Source organism: Anopheles gambiae, chromosome 2 (genome assembly GCF_943734735.2).
Source record: "Anopheles gambiae chromosome 2, idAnoGambNW_F1_1, whole genome shotgun sequence".
Classification (NCBI taxonomy): domain Eukaryota; kingdom Metazoa; phylum Arthropoda; class Insecta; order Diptera; family Culicidae; genus Anopheles; species Anopheles gambiae.
The window spans coordinates 106407209-106420616 of NC_064601.1; the positions used below are offsets into that span (position 1 = coordinate 106407209).

General features: G+C 47.3%; 1 protein-coding gene across 1 annotated transcript in view; it reads right to left on the reverse strand.

Moving 5' to 3' along the window:
* The window catches only part of LOC133391263 (homeotic protein female sterile), a 142780-nt gene extending 138459 nt beyond the window's left edge, over positions 1–4321 (reverse strand). The window contains exon 1 of the mRNA XM_061643670.1: positions 2773–4321. The gene's annotated coding sequence lies outside the window, so the exon portion shown is untranslated. The remainder of the gene's footprint in view (positions 1–2772) is intronic.
* Between the last annotated feature and the right edge of the window lie 9087 nt (positions 4322–13408).

Consider the following 13408-nt stretch of genomic DNA (forward strand, 5'->3'; position numbering starts at 1 on the left):
ATTTCAACAATTTGAGTTATATGAATATTCAATCGTTTATTTGTATTTCTTTACATGATTTTCATGAATCAATTAACTTTTTTATACCTGATTTTCTAAACATGATTTTCTAGTCATAAATTGCAGAACTTCTATATTGAAAACAAGTATTTATGTAGCTTATTTATACGTTCTGAATTAAGGTAATAGAAAATTATATTACTTCTAATACGGCGTGTGGTTCTTCTATGTTCCAATTGTATGTACTTCTTTATTCTAATACGGCCGTTCCTTCTCTAATTCTAATAAGTAGTTTACTATAAATAACTAAAGAATGCCATATTGTTTGAAGTAAAAGAGCTAAATTTGGCTATTTGGCTAAGCATGTGAAATAAAATATAAAAAGTAAAACTTTCAAGTTCACTTTTGCTCGATCACAAAATGGACTTCAAGGAAAAATATGTTTTGTAGTAGTGTTAAAATTATTTTCAATTTATCCCATAGTTTCCCATTAATAAGGCACACTTTAGAGCCTCTGGGAATCTCCAACCATCTTTCATGGCATGCCTCTGGGTAGGCAGGCTAACTATATTTCATAAAGCGAAAAGATATGTAAAAGACTAGTTTGTATTGAATGTTACGATGTTACTAATTCATTCAACGCCATTTCGATACGTCTTTCAAAACTGAAAATAGGTTAAAAAGTTACTCAACGCGCCACACGGCAAACACATACGCGCACATACATATAAATACGTCCAACCACCCTAAACCAGGCAGGCCTCCAAATGCGCGCTCAAAAACCGTTTCCGATCCACCTGCTCGGTTATGCAATAGCGCGCGGCCAGTCGCTAGAGTCGCGATGGATTCCAAACATCCCTCCAAGCCCTGTAAGCTGCAAGCGGCTCGCCCAACCACCGACCGGTACGATAATTCACGGCATGTTTCACCTCACTACCCGTCAGACAGGCCCTCCCCATCCCCAGGCAACAACTCAGTTCGATCAGTTTCAATTATAGCACCCGGTACGAGACTGTTGCGTCCTTTCGCGCTGTGTCGCCAACGACGACGACGACGACGCAAACATGGCGATGTATATATCAGGCAGTTAAAATACCACACATGTACGTTTTGATTTACTACCAACTTAGTGGTCATCGCGAAAAATATGCTCTTCCGCACCTGGTGCGCACCTCCGACCACCACCAGCGTACCGGAGCGACCTGTAGCTACATCCTTTTTTTCTTAAACTGTGCCCGTCCGTATCCGTCGCTCTACATCATAATCATCGTAAAACGGTAGAGAAGCAAAAAAAAAAAGCCAACCATCCATTGGAACGGTCGGTAGTTTCGAAGGTAGACAGGGGTTGGAAAATGGGGGCTAGCGACAAGAAAATATATTTATATTTAGCTCTCATTTTTCTCTGAGTGATGACATTTGCAGGATTTGCGTTCGTCTTTCTCTTGCTGCTACTGCTACTACTTTTCCTCCCTCATCAACAGCTTACAGAGTTTCGCATTGACATGACGAGAGAGGGAATGTTTGGGACAGTGGAACGGCCACGAATCTAGAACGGGGATCTAGGTGAAACGTAAAAAAAGATTGATCTTTAGCAGGGAGGGAAACGGTTGACCTGCAGTGGGGCCCAATCTCCAATACCGGATACATATTTATGGCTTTTGCTTGCCGACTGTACAGTAGACATTCGAAGGATGCCACATAGAGATGGGAGAGAGAGAGAAATCTTCAGCACTAAATGTCGAAATTGATTGAGATGAGACGTCCGCCCGATTTGGCTGGCAGCTTAACCATTTTTTCCGTTTTCATTTCGACTTAAAAGCGCTATAATCGTCTTCGTCTCGTGTGGATGAGCCCTCCACATTCCTCGCCGGAAAAGAGTGGCCGCAAACGAGGAGTACCACGGCACGTGGAACGGGGGTTCGTCTGACAGATGATTTTGCAGTCCCGTACTCGCGCGAACGAAAAAAAAAACACTAGACCACCGAGACATTCGGTGGAAAGCTACAGGGTGGGGGGGGGGGGGGAAGCCGTTCGCCACTATCACTGGCCTGGTGGAATCCCGTCAAAACAAACGGTACGGCGCATGTCTACCAAGGCACACACATACATACACACGCAGACACTCCAATGTGGAGCTGAAACCTTCGCTGGCAAAGGACAGGGGAAAGGAGAACGGTGGACAGTATTTTCACTGAAATGGTGAGAAAAACAACTGGCCCCAAAGAATGAAAACTCACTCACTCGCTCACGATGTGCTCACCTACGGCTGCCTCATCTCACCGCGAGCGGCAGTTGCGAGTTGCGAGAGCTGCTGTACGAGAGCGTGAGCGCGACTGCAGACTCCCTCTCGCGCCTCCCCACGCTCGCCCCACCCGCTGCCCGCTGGATCTTCTTGGCCCTGTGCGGTATTTTTCGCGCTCGCGTTGTGTCGCGCCACGGTTTCTGGGTGAAAATAATATATCGTAGAGAGAGCATTTTGGTTGCAAATCCTCCTTGAGGAAAAGACAAGTTCTTTAAATAGAATGGAATGGTTTTTGGTACGGTCCTGAAGCCTTCCCTTTTCACGTCCCTTTTTCCCCCCCGAGCAAGGCGGCCTCGTTGTGTGGCCCCTTTTTACGCGTTTTTTGGTTCTAGTTCCTGTAGGCGCACTTGGAAGGGACAGTTCCTCTGGAAGCGCATCTGTTCCAATTTCATCCATAACATCACTTAAACTCCGCCAATGTTGATAATAAATTTGGCTAGCATGCTAAGAGCACTACGGAGAGCACCTACCATGGATGACCATTACTTCCAACACGTTCTAAAACACAAACACACGCACCTACACCGAGCTTCCCGTGTGTGAGCACAAAGTTCCGCACCGGATGTGGTGTACCGGAACGGCACCGCGCGCACCCGTTCGCTCGCTGGGTCAGTTGCACTTGTGATGAATAAAACGAGCTCTCACACACACACAAACACACGCGCACACTTTTCCGCTCACTACTTTCAGCTAGCTCCAGCTAGCCGCTGGAGCACACATTTGCCGCGAAGGCCACAACACCTGAACGACGAACGACGGCGACACCCAGAATGGCCCTTTTCTGTCTCAGCGAAGCGCACACGCCACCAGACACCGAGACCGCATTATGGGTTCCTGCACAAACCGCAAATGCAAATCACGACCCGCCAGCACGGATATGCACGGACACATACACACACAGACAGTCGCGCAACTGGTGCAAGTGCATCCGCTAGTTTGCATATGAAATTGCAAATTATTGTACCCCTTTCGGGCGGAGCAGGGCCGGGAAGTACCCGTACGCACTTGACGCTTCTGCTGGTTGGCACACAGCTGTAGAGAGGGGGGGGGGGGGCAGCTTGCATTGAGGAACACACACACAAATACACAGAAATACGCTCTGCCGGTACCGTACCCGTACACTGGTGCTGTCGGGGTGCGCGCACTTTTCGGCCGGCTTTCACGAGACTCACGAGGTCTAATAATAAACTGGGACACACACTCACACGCGACAACAGGACACCGGGTGGAGGGAGACAGAGGAAAGGCCGTCGAATGCCACGACAAAATTGCGCGACCGCGATGGCGACGGCGGGACGCGCGAATGGCAACCAAGATGGCGCACTCCCACCGTCTCGGCGCACGGGGCGGTGGAATCCTCCCAGCAGACACTTTTGATCCGCGGTTTTTAATAAACGAGTGGGAAAGGGGGCGAGGGAGGGGATGCTGTTTTTATTCTTCTTCTGCTTCTTCCTCTTCTTCTTCTGACGACGTATCACGCACCACAATCTCGAATATCGATGCACACACGTGGTGCACACAACAATCACAATAAGCGCGCACCGTGCGCGACCGAACTGCTGCAGACAGACACACACACACACACGCACGCGGAAAACAGTGGGGCGAAAAAAGGGCCCCCGTTTGACAGCTAGCAATGGGGACAGACACAGCTCACCAAAACACGCGGTTCGTACGATCGGGAAAACCGCGCCGGAATCGCGCGCTCATCTCACGTCTCACGGGGGTGCATGCGCGCGCGCGCACACACGCCGGTACGCTCTACACTCTACATGCGAGGATGGAGGATGTTGCCACAGCCTCTCTCGCTCTTGCGCACTATCTTTTTCCTTCGCGCTCCCGATCGCTCTTACTCTCTTTTTAGCGCACACACGCAGCTCACTCCGGTGTCTACTAACGCGAACGCGCTCCGTGTGGCGTATGGCGCCGTGGGGGAGGGAGAGGGGTAGACACCCGAACAGAACCGGCTGTTGCGTGTGCTGTTGTGTCCTCGCGCTACCGTTAGCTTCGCACTACTGACGACGGCATCTTCTAGTTGCGGGCGCGCCCGAGCTCTCTCTCACACTCTCTTTCCGGCTGCCGCTTGGTTAGCGCCAATTTTATTACGCGCACACCGTGTGCGTTTGTGTGTGTGTTGATGTTTATTTTTATTTATTTGGCTCATTAATATTTCACCTCGCGGGCAGGAATTGCGAACCGGTGGTGGTGGCGGAGGTGGCAAGAACGTTGGCTGAAGCTGTGGCCGCCGCTGCTGGGGTGATTTTACACCCTTACACCCCCCGGCGGTGGTGTGGAAATCGCGCGCTACTCGAAACTAAGTGGCCGCCACTGAAGGAGACTCCTGGTCGCTCGTAGCCTGTCGCGTTCAAAGTTGCACCCGCCTGTGTGCGTGTGTCGGTGCGCTTCTCTATGCTGATGCTGTGTGTCTTCTAATAGTTGGCCCACTCGTCATCTAAAGCTGCTCTCATGCAGGCCATTTGAATTGTACGCTCGTTGGCTCAATCTGTCCACGTTGGCTTTTGCGGGAAACATCATAGAAAAGAAAGCATTACATTTGAAGCAGATGCTTGTATGCATATGAATGGCAATGGGGTAGTAACCAATAATTCCATGACAAAGACTAGTGTTCTGTTTTCTTAAGATATTCGGAAGATACTAATTCTGTTTCGAATGCCGTTCTTTCTGAATATAAAAACAAAACAAAAATAATTTAAAGCAACACAGGCAGTCCTTAACCGACCACGGTTGCTGTGCCAAAGAAGAAGAAGATGATGAAGAAGAAAATATTGAATTATTATTCATATTCAGCCGTACAACAGAAGTGTTAAGAATGATGTATACAGGTGATCCCCGAGATATGAAAAAATATTCCAAAGCAAGGTGTAAGTCGAAAAAGTCCTAAGTCGAATATCTCGTCAATATATAGTTTACATCCCAAGTTGAAGGGTATTTTAACTAAAATAATATTCGGTAGTATATTAATTTTATTTTCAAAAGTCGGTTACACGATATATTCAAGTTTGAGTGAGATCGTCGTAACTCGAGGTGTTCTTATCTCGAGGGTCGTGGATTTGAGTCCGCCACACAGTTTGATGACAATTTTATGAAAAGTATTAGCAAAATAGTCAATAAATCGAGGCACAAATTCAAAAATATCAGCAAAACTGTTAATAAATGGGAACAATTTGTATAATTATTATTATAAGACACAATAACCCGTAGTCGGTGTAGGCATGCCGAAAGCCACACTTGGACTTGGCTTGTTAATAATTTATATTCATGATGAGTTATAGTCATAAGTCACATGAGTCCTGCCTATGGGGGAAGAACACAACACATGATGAGCATGTTGAAAATGTTTGAAAAAATATAAAATAGTTTAATAATGAGTCACTAAAGTATGGGAAGCTCTATATTCTAACAGTTACATTGGCGGACTAAATCTCCTACTTATCTCGTGGATTCTTCTAATGATGAGATTCATTTATATGATCCCAATATATAATTGGTATAGTTGCTCATGATTAGGTCCATTTATTCAAAGACTGGATTACGATAACCTTCATTTTTGGTACATTAAGGTATCTTAAATATCTAAATTTTATGGCCTTCTGAAAAAGATAAGATATTGAACATCAGTACTGTGAAACTCATCAATCAAATAGCTGCTGTGTATACTATAAATGTATGTACTGAAGAGAGAACCCAAATACAAATGTCTTTGTTATTTATTTTTAATACTTTTTTCAGTTCATAATGCTCTACAATTACTTTTTATTTATTGAGAGATATCTGAACCAAACATGTGATATTTATGGACGACAAAAAACTCCTAAAATAATGAAGTTTCATCAGAGTTAAATAACAAGCTAATACATAGAACTAGTCAAAATGAAACTCTTAGTCCTCAAGTCAACTAAATCTACTGAGCAACTACTCAGCATACATGTGACTCATTGCGTCAAGTCTACTATCGCCAACCACATCGTCTGGTTTCAATTTCTTATCGAAAAAAAAGGTAAAACATCAAAACCAAAACTGGTGAATCAGTTGTGCGACCAGAAAACCACCAGAGAGTTGATTCGCACCCGAACCATCGCCAGCGCCAGTCTATCATTGCAATCACAAAACTTAACTTCCGAAACAAACATCCACATCCAGCGCCGAATTGTTTGATGTGGAATAATTACACCCGACAAACATTTCCCACCGGAAAGAAGAACCACCACCATCACGACCACCGTTGCAAAACAAGTCGGCAAATGCAAAACCACGCTTTTTGCAAAAGACGACTCAACCGAACCGAACCCGGTCGTTCCATCGATGCTCTCGGGCCTGCAACCGCAAAATGCCCGCCTGGAACCAAAACCGCAGCAGCACTGTCTCGGTCTGCAGATCCCCTGTTTCGATTGTGTCTTTCCCCCGGAGGTGGTGGTGGTGGTGGTGGTACAAATGGGGCGGCCTGTCTTCACGACCCGGTTCTGTGGAGCGTTCGAGAGCTGGAACTGGGGCCGGGAGACGAAATTGATTATTGCCAGCTCGTGACAGGCTGGCCCGATGAGAGCTGACATTGAGGCTGAGGCGGGGAGGTGTTTTTTTTTCCTCTTCCTTCGTTATGCCTCGCCCGGCTGATGGGGCCGGAAAGGGTGGTAGAGCGTTCGGAACGATGGTGGTCTCGTCCCAAGAGACAGTAGACGGAGCACGCCCGGCTCGGGAGGCGGTTGACGGTCGAGGCATGTCTAGTCGCTGTCTAGACATCGAGATACTCTACACTGTGCCTGTGCCTGTGTGTGTCTGTGTGTCTGTAGTCGTTCGCTGCCTACGCCATTCTGCCTCGTGCTTGGTTGTGTCATAGCAAGGGAATGGGGTGGCGGGGAGGGGGCAGGTGGGAACACACCAGCACGACTAGCGACAGCCTAGCGCGCCCGGTGGTTCGGTGCGCTCGAAGCCTACGCTGGCAAAGGCGTACGTCTCCTGTCATGTCCCGGTGGAGATTCCGACATTCCTCGACATTCCCGGGCGGTATCTGTCTCGTCTGGGAGGGAGTGGGGGGAGGGACACGGGGGAGTTCTCGGGCATGCAGATGGTGCAGTCGGTGCCGCTTGTTTACATGACGAGCGAACGCGGAAAGCTCTGCTGCGTTGCAGCGTCGAATGAAGTCATGTTTAGTAATGTTTGGGGAAGGTTCAAGACCTAAGCCTCGGTTTTGGACGCTTCTGGCCCTGCTGCCACCACTGCTACAGCTCAGTAAGCCCACTCGGAACCGTTTCGTGGCTGACATCCATTCCTCCAGCCCTGTCCGTATCCGCTTTGCAGCTATTTGGAGCCGTTCCAAACCAACCTTCTCATGTCGAACAGTGAGAGGGGGAGCCCAGGCGAGACACATAAAATATGGCCATTGTCGTGGAAAGCTATCAGGAATATTGCTCACACAGAGTGCTCGCACACACACACACATACAAAAAAAAAACAAAAAGAAACCGATGTGAGCTGACAAATTGCGTAGGTTGTGCCGGATCCGGCAGCAACGGCCAGACGGCTTGACGCCGCTTCAGCCGAAATTTTGGGCTTCCAGACTCGCCTGCCCATCCATCCACCCACCCAACCCCAACAAACGGTTTGTTATTGTCGCTGCGTACCGTCGTGTGTAGCGCTTATGCGCCCACGCTTATGCAGGACGCGTACCCACACGCACGTCACGCACAGCTCGGAAAGGGGAGAATGAAGCCATTGCGACGGGTTGCGCCCGTTACAAACGGGGTGGCGTTTCAAGGCGTCGCACCGTACGGATGAGGTAGGGAGATTCTCCAGGCTTGGTTGGTAAAATATTTTCACGACACAAAGTTCAACCCATCCATCGCCGTTTGGGCCGTTGGTGTTTGGTGGGAGGGAATTGGCACTACTTTTTCCCTTCGCACTTTTCGCACACTTCGCTTTGGCGCCTAATGGAGCGGCTCATCGTGGGAATGATGCAGTGGGGGTAATGGTTTATGGTCAGGACTCCGTTGGCACCTTTGGTAATGTATTAAAAAATGATCGAGCAGTGGCACGTGCCGTAGGCGGACGGTTCCTTTCATTGTAATTCATGGCGTGTTGTATGGAGAGCGCTGTTTTAAGCCCAAAAAACTGTGTTGTGGAAGGACTATTATTTTATTACGTTGTCGTTTTGAATTGATGCCATTTATGATTAATTGATCATTGGCTTTTAGAGACTGACAGTTATATGACATTTTCTATAATTTTATCTCTACAATAATCGTGCAAATGTACAAAAAAATGTCTTAATTATGGACGTTTCAGGACCTGCGGATTGCATACCTTCTTGGAAGTAGGGACGTTTTGCATACCTTGTACAAAACAAGAGCAACAGTATTATTGCATACCTTCCGGCGCATTTTTTCAATGTACTGCATATTGCATAAGTATAAGGAGAAAATCGTGGTGAATTAATGGTAAACTGCAGTTAATCTGTTTTTTTACAGGACATTTTCAAAGTTCATTTGTATCTGTTAAAAAAACAAAACAATTAAAATAATAACCAAAAATTAAGCACCCTCTTCGATTGTTTGATTTTGGCTTAGAATAACATACAAATGAACCAAATGGGTTTTTTTCTGAAATAACTATCATTTCTAAAATTGCTGTTTGCAATTTTCAATTACGAGCACACAGCCAACTATTTATTATGCTAAAATTGTATCTAATGATACAATTTGCGTACTCATCTGGAACGGCGCAACGTAAACGGCCAGCGCCTTAGCGTCCAAGCCGTAGTAGACTAACAACATTTAGGCTGTAAATTGAAAAGTCTCACCTTCACAGCCATCCCTAACCCGCCCCCCGACATCGTTCGCACGTCCGGCTAGGCTGGCCCTCTTTCCGAACACAATCAACTCGAAATTTACATAATCACAATAATCGGCCCGGTGTAATCCCGCACTGTGCTGGAGGGGGCTCGGTCGGCGAGCACCGGTCGGTCGGCTAACGACGTCGGGCTGGGCCAAAACAGTTCAGGGCATCGGGTCGAAAGTTAATTTCCTTCGCTTCAATACCATCACGGACACATAATCGCCCAGTCCACTACCCTAGCCCGCACACACCTGGACTTCCACCACCAACGCGAGAGAAAGACGGAGCGAATTTGATTAAAACAATCCATTAGCTGCCGCTGCTCGCTTAAAATTCCCGGCATGTTTGCACCGTTTTGCCAGACGTGTTACCTCGTGTTTCCCCTCTCATCACCGTCCGTTCCGCGCGAAAGATCCCTTGGCCGGCTGTGCCGCATCCCTATTGCGTCAGGTGCATCTCGAACGGACGCTTTATCCAGCGTCAGGGATTGCAGACGGATTCCATCCACCAATGGCTCAGACACACACATCCACAGCCCGAGCGATGGAAGTCCTGCCGACTCACCTGGGGCGCCGCTGTGAGTCGTGATTTTCTAGCTCCCCCTTTTCCCTCCTAGACAGGAGTGCTACCGGAGCACACCGGTTGCCCATTGTTTTCGGTGGGAGCTGGCAGTGGTGCAAAATTTCTTCATTCCATCTCGCAACCTTCGCCAAAGCAGCTACTGGGATCGAACGCCAAGGACCCAGGGCTGCTGGAAAGTCTAGTCACGATAAATTTCCATCCTCACCTGTCGCACCTTCGCGCACCATTCTGCCCACACACACTGCCCCCCGGGGGGAACAAGACAGACAATCAAACAGTTCGAGATAAACAAAAACCCAAACGATACTGAACCGACCCAAAAGGAGGCGGAGTACCATTTCCAATTCTCCTATTCAGCAGATGTTTTGTTTGATTATTGGATCATGCCCTTTGGGTTGCCGCTTCAGTGATTGAAAATCACGTGTGCCGACGGCCCCGTCGTCACAATGCTCGGGCCAACAGAACACGCTCGGTTGTATGAAAGGAGTCGGGTTCATCTCCGGTGACTTCATTGCATTTCCGCCCCCACCAGTCCCGCTGAAAAAAGGGGGAGGCCGGATTTGGAAAGCTAAATTCAACCTTACTCAACCTTCGCTGACAACGCTCGCGGGAACTGTGGTACAGCACAAAAACAACACTTTTGCATATTAAAAACCACCCACTTTTTCTAGACTTGGTCAGCGCGTGTTCGTCGGCCGACCAGGGGGTTGTTGCTGGCTAATTTGCAATGATTGACCGATTGTTTCTTTACCCCTGTACCGCCAAAGAATGGGTCTAAATCATCAGAATCAGGATCGATGCGGGTAGGTGAGTTTCTTGTGTGCAAAGGCCCACAATGTTTGGCCATCTCTCAATCAAGCTAATGGGAAATGCGCAACATAAAACGGGTTGATGGGAGAGGGCAAGGATGGTTGTACGTAAATAAAATCTCGGGCTCTTTCTTTGCTCGCACTGCTGCACCCAGGAGATGCCCCTTAAAAAAAGGAGAATTGTTTGCTTTGGATCCCTTTTCTCGGCGGAGCGGTGAAAGGTTGAAAAGTGCAACGGAAGAAGGAATCGAGTACGCAACAGTGTTTTGATAGGATGTACACATTGTTCCGCAAATTAATATGCAGTTTTCATTTCCATTTTCCAGTGGGGCTGTATTCGAAACGAATTCAGCCCGGAGCAATGGAGGAGCTGGTGTGTAATAATAATTTAATGAGTATTCTTAGCAAACTGAAGCATTTCTGCTCTGGGACGTAACATTGAAATGACATCTGGTGCTCGAATTTATGTTTCACATTGTCTGTCTAATGGCTAATATGTTAATGTCTATCAAACAAGTTGTCCTTTTCCCAATTATGCTACCATCCACTCGCATTACGCGGTTGTACTGGTGGCACTGATAACGTCCACAAACGCACGTCTTTTGATTGTGGTGTCGTAAACGCGTTTTCTCCGTTTTAATGAAGCTCGCAGCATACCTTAAGGGTGCGGTATCATCATCATGACACAGCTCCCGCCGTACCAGCTTCTTGCCAGCCAGACGACACGACCTTGAACTGTCTGCTAAATATGCAATTAAGAAGACCTTTCCTTCTCTGCTTCTCGCAATGCCAATGCCGTACACTTGCGTAAGGTTGTATCCGGCAAAACTCCTTCGCAGCATCATCGTGGGGAAAAACTTTCCACTTGCTCTCTCTCTCTCTCTCTCACTCTCTCTCTCTCTCTCTCTCTCTCTCTCTCTCTCTCTCTCTCTCTCTCTCTCTATCCCTCTGTATCGCTATCTCGCTCTCTCGCTCTCAGGTGATGGAATGTTTTGGATGTTCTTTTTTTCCCTCTGCCGTCGTGCGAACCCACCCACCAACCCACATCTCTATTTGTTTTTCCTTTCTTTTTTTGCTGGTCCTTTCCTCCTAGAATGAAGCTCATTCTGAGCAGCATTATTTATTTACCTTTGCCCAGTAAGGAGCATTGCCTCCACGATGAACGTAGAGACGACCTTGGCAACTGGGCCGGCTTCCTTGGCAAGGGCCGGACGACCATCGGAACGTTCGTTTCGTTCGTTCGCCTCGGTCGTCGTTGCGCTTTTGCTCCACACAGCAGCCTCGGCAGGACACGGAGCCCAGGACATTTACATCATTACGCCGTAGAGCGAATATAAATTGCAACATTATACAACTGCCGGGGTGTGCGCTCATCCAGGCCCCCCCCCCTCCCCAAACCCTCCCTAGGAGGTCGGTTTTCTCATCAAATCATCGTTCACGCTTCGTCGCAGCGATCGAACCCGGCGAATGAACGTGGGAAACTGGTACAGAGCGACATAGACCACCAGCACCATCGGGCCTGGTATGCCTGGATCGATTTCCGTTCCTTCTACGGTGGGAGTTGAGTGTTTGTGTGAAATCGATCCGTACATGAGGTACAGGATGGGGGCAGCACACTGACGATAGTTCATCTCCGCAGCCACGCGGCGTTCTTATTGACAGCCGTGTCATTCACGTGTCGAGTCGGGTGCGCGCGCGCGCGCGCACACACACATGGCGCATGGTGTTGTATAAATTAGAAAGACAATTCTGAGAAATTCATCTGCATCACAGATTGGTTTGTTGGTTGGTCCTCGCTTCGTTGGTTGGTTCTTATTGCTATTTCATCTACTGCTGAGCGCACGAAGTGTTTGACTTTAATGTTAAATCAATGTTTAAAGGGGATGGCACTTCACTTTCACTTTTCGACATAAAAAAAAGATTTTAGGTTGAACGTAAAATATAAGTCATAAGGAAGACATAAATGTTTAAATTGAGGATGTCTAACAACTGATTTTTATTAATCACAAAAGGGCATTACATGAGAATCATTTGATAAAACTTACTGTTTAACGTATGACTTAGAAGTTATCATATTCATTGTATATAAAATTGACAGCAAATTCTTTCAAAACCATGTGAAATGTCGTTATTCTGTGTCTTCTTTTCTAGATACTTTGGTCTGTTCGTAAATTTTAACCATTTATGCACGTTTGTTGGTCAGTTTTAGTCGATCAGTGTAGACCTAGTAGTTTATGTCTAACCTTCGAGCTTTTCGACAAAACTCATATAAATGGGGATGTTGAACAACGCAAATCATTCCATACATCATGGGCCGACAGGCAAATTTTACCAAAATATCGTTCAAATCGTCTTAAACCGCTCCATTACATCAATGAAGAAAAAAAACGAACATTGCTGTTAATTACAATTACAATGTCACCTTTAAGAGCATTTGTTACATGCATGCCCTTTCAGGGACAGTCCAACGCGCAGAACTCGAGTCACACCACAACAAAAAACAAAACATCCACTCTTTCCAAGATGTCTACGTGCGCTCCATCACATACCCGGTGGGTCCAACGTCCAACCAGAGCGCAGAGACCACAAACGGTCAATCATCATTTGTCTTCTCGGTGGTGGTGGTCTCAATCTCCCCAGCACGCTTGGTAACAAAGTTTCTGTTGACCCAGCGCAGGGACAGGCAAAAGCTTAGAATCGTTCTAGAAACGCCTTAACACATCGTAACGCTGCCGAACCTGTTTAGCTATCAGATTCGCGACAATTCGGACAGGAAGAAACCGGCTTCAGATGTCTGAAAAAAACTGTGTTGGACTACTGTAGGGGATGGTCAGTTACGGAAATGTAAATTAGTTGCTAACTGGAA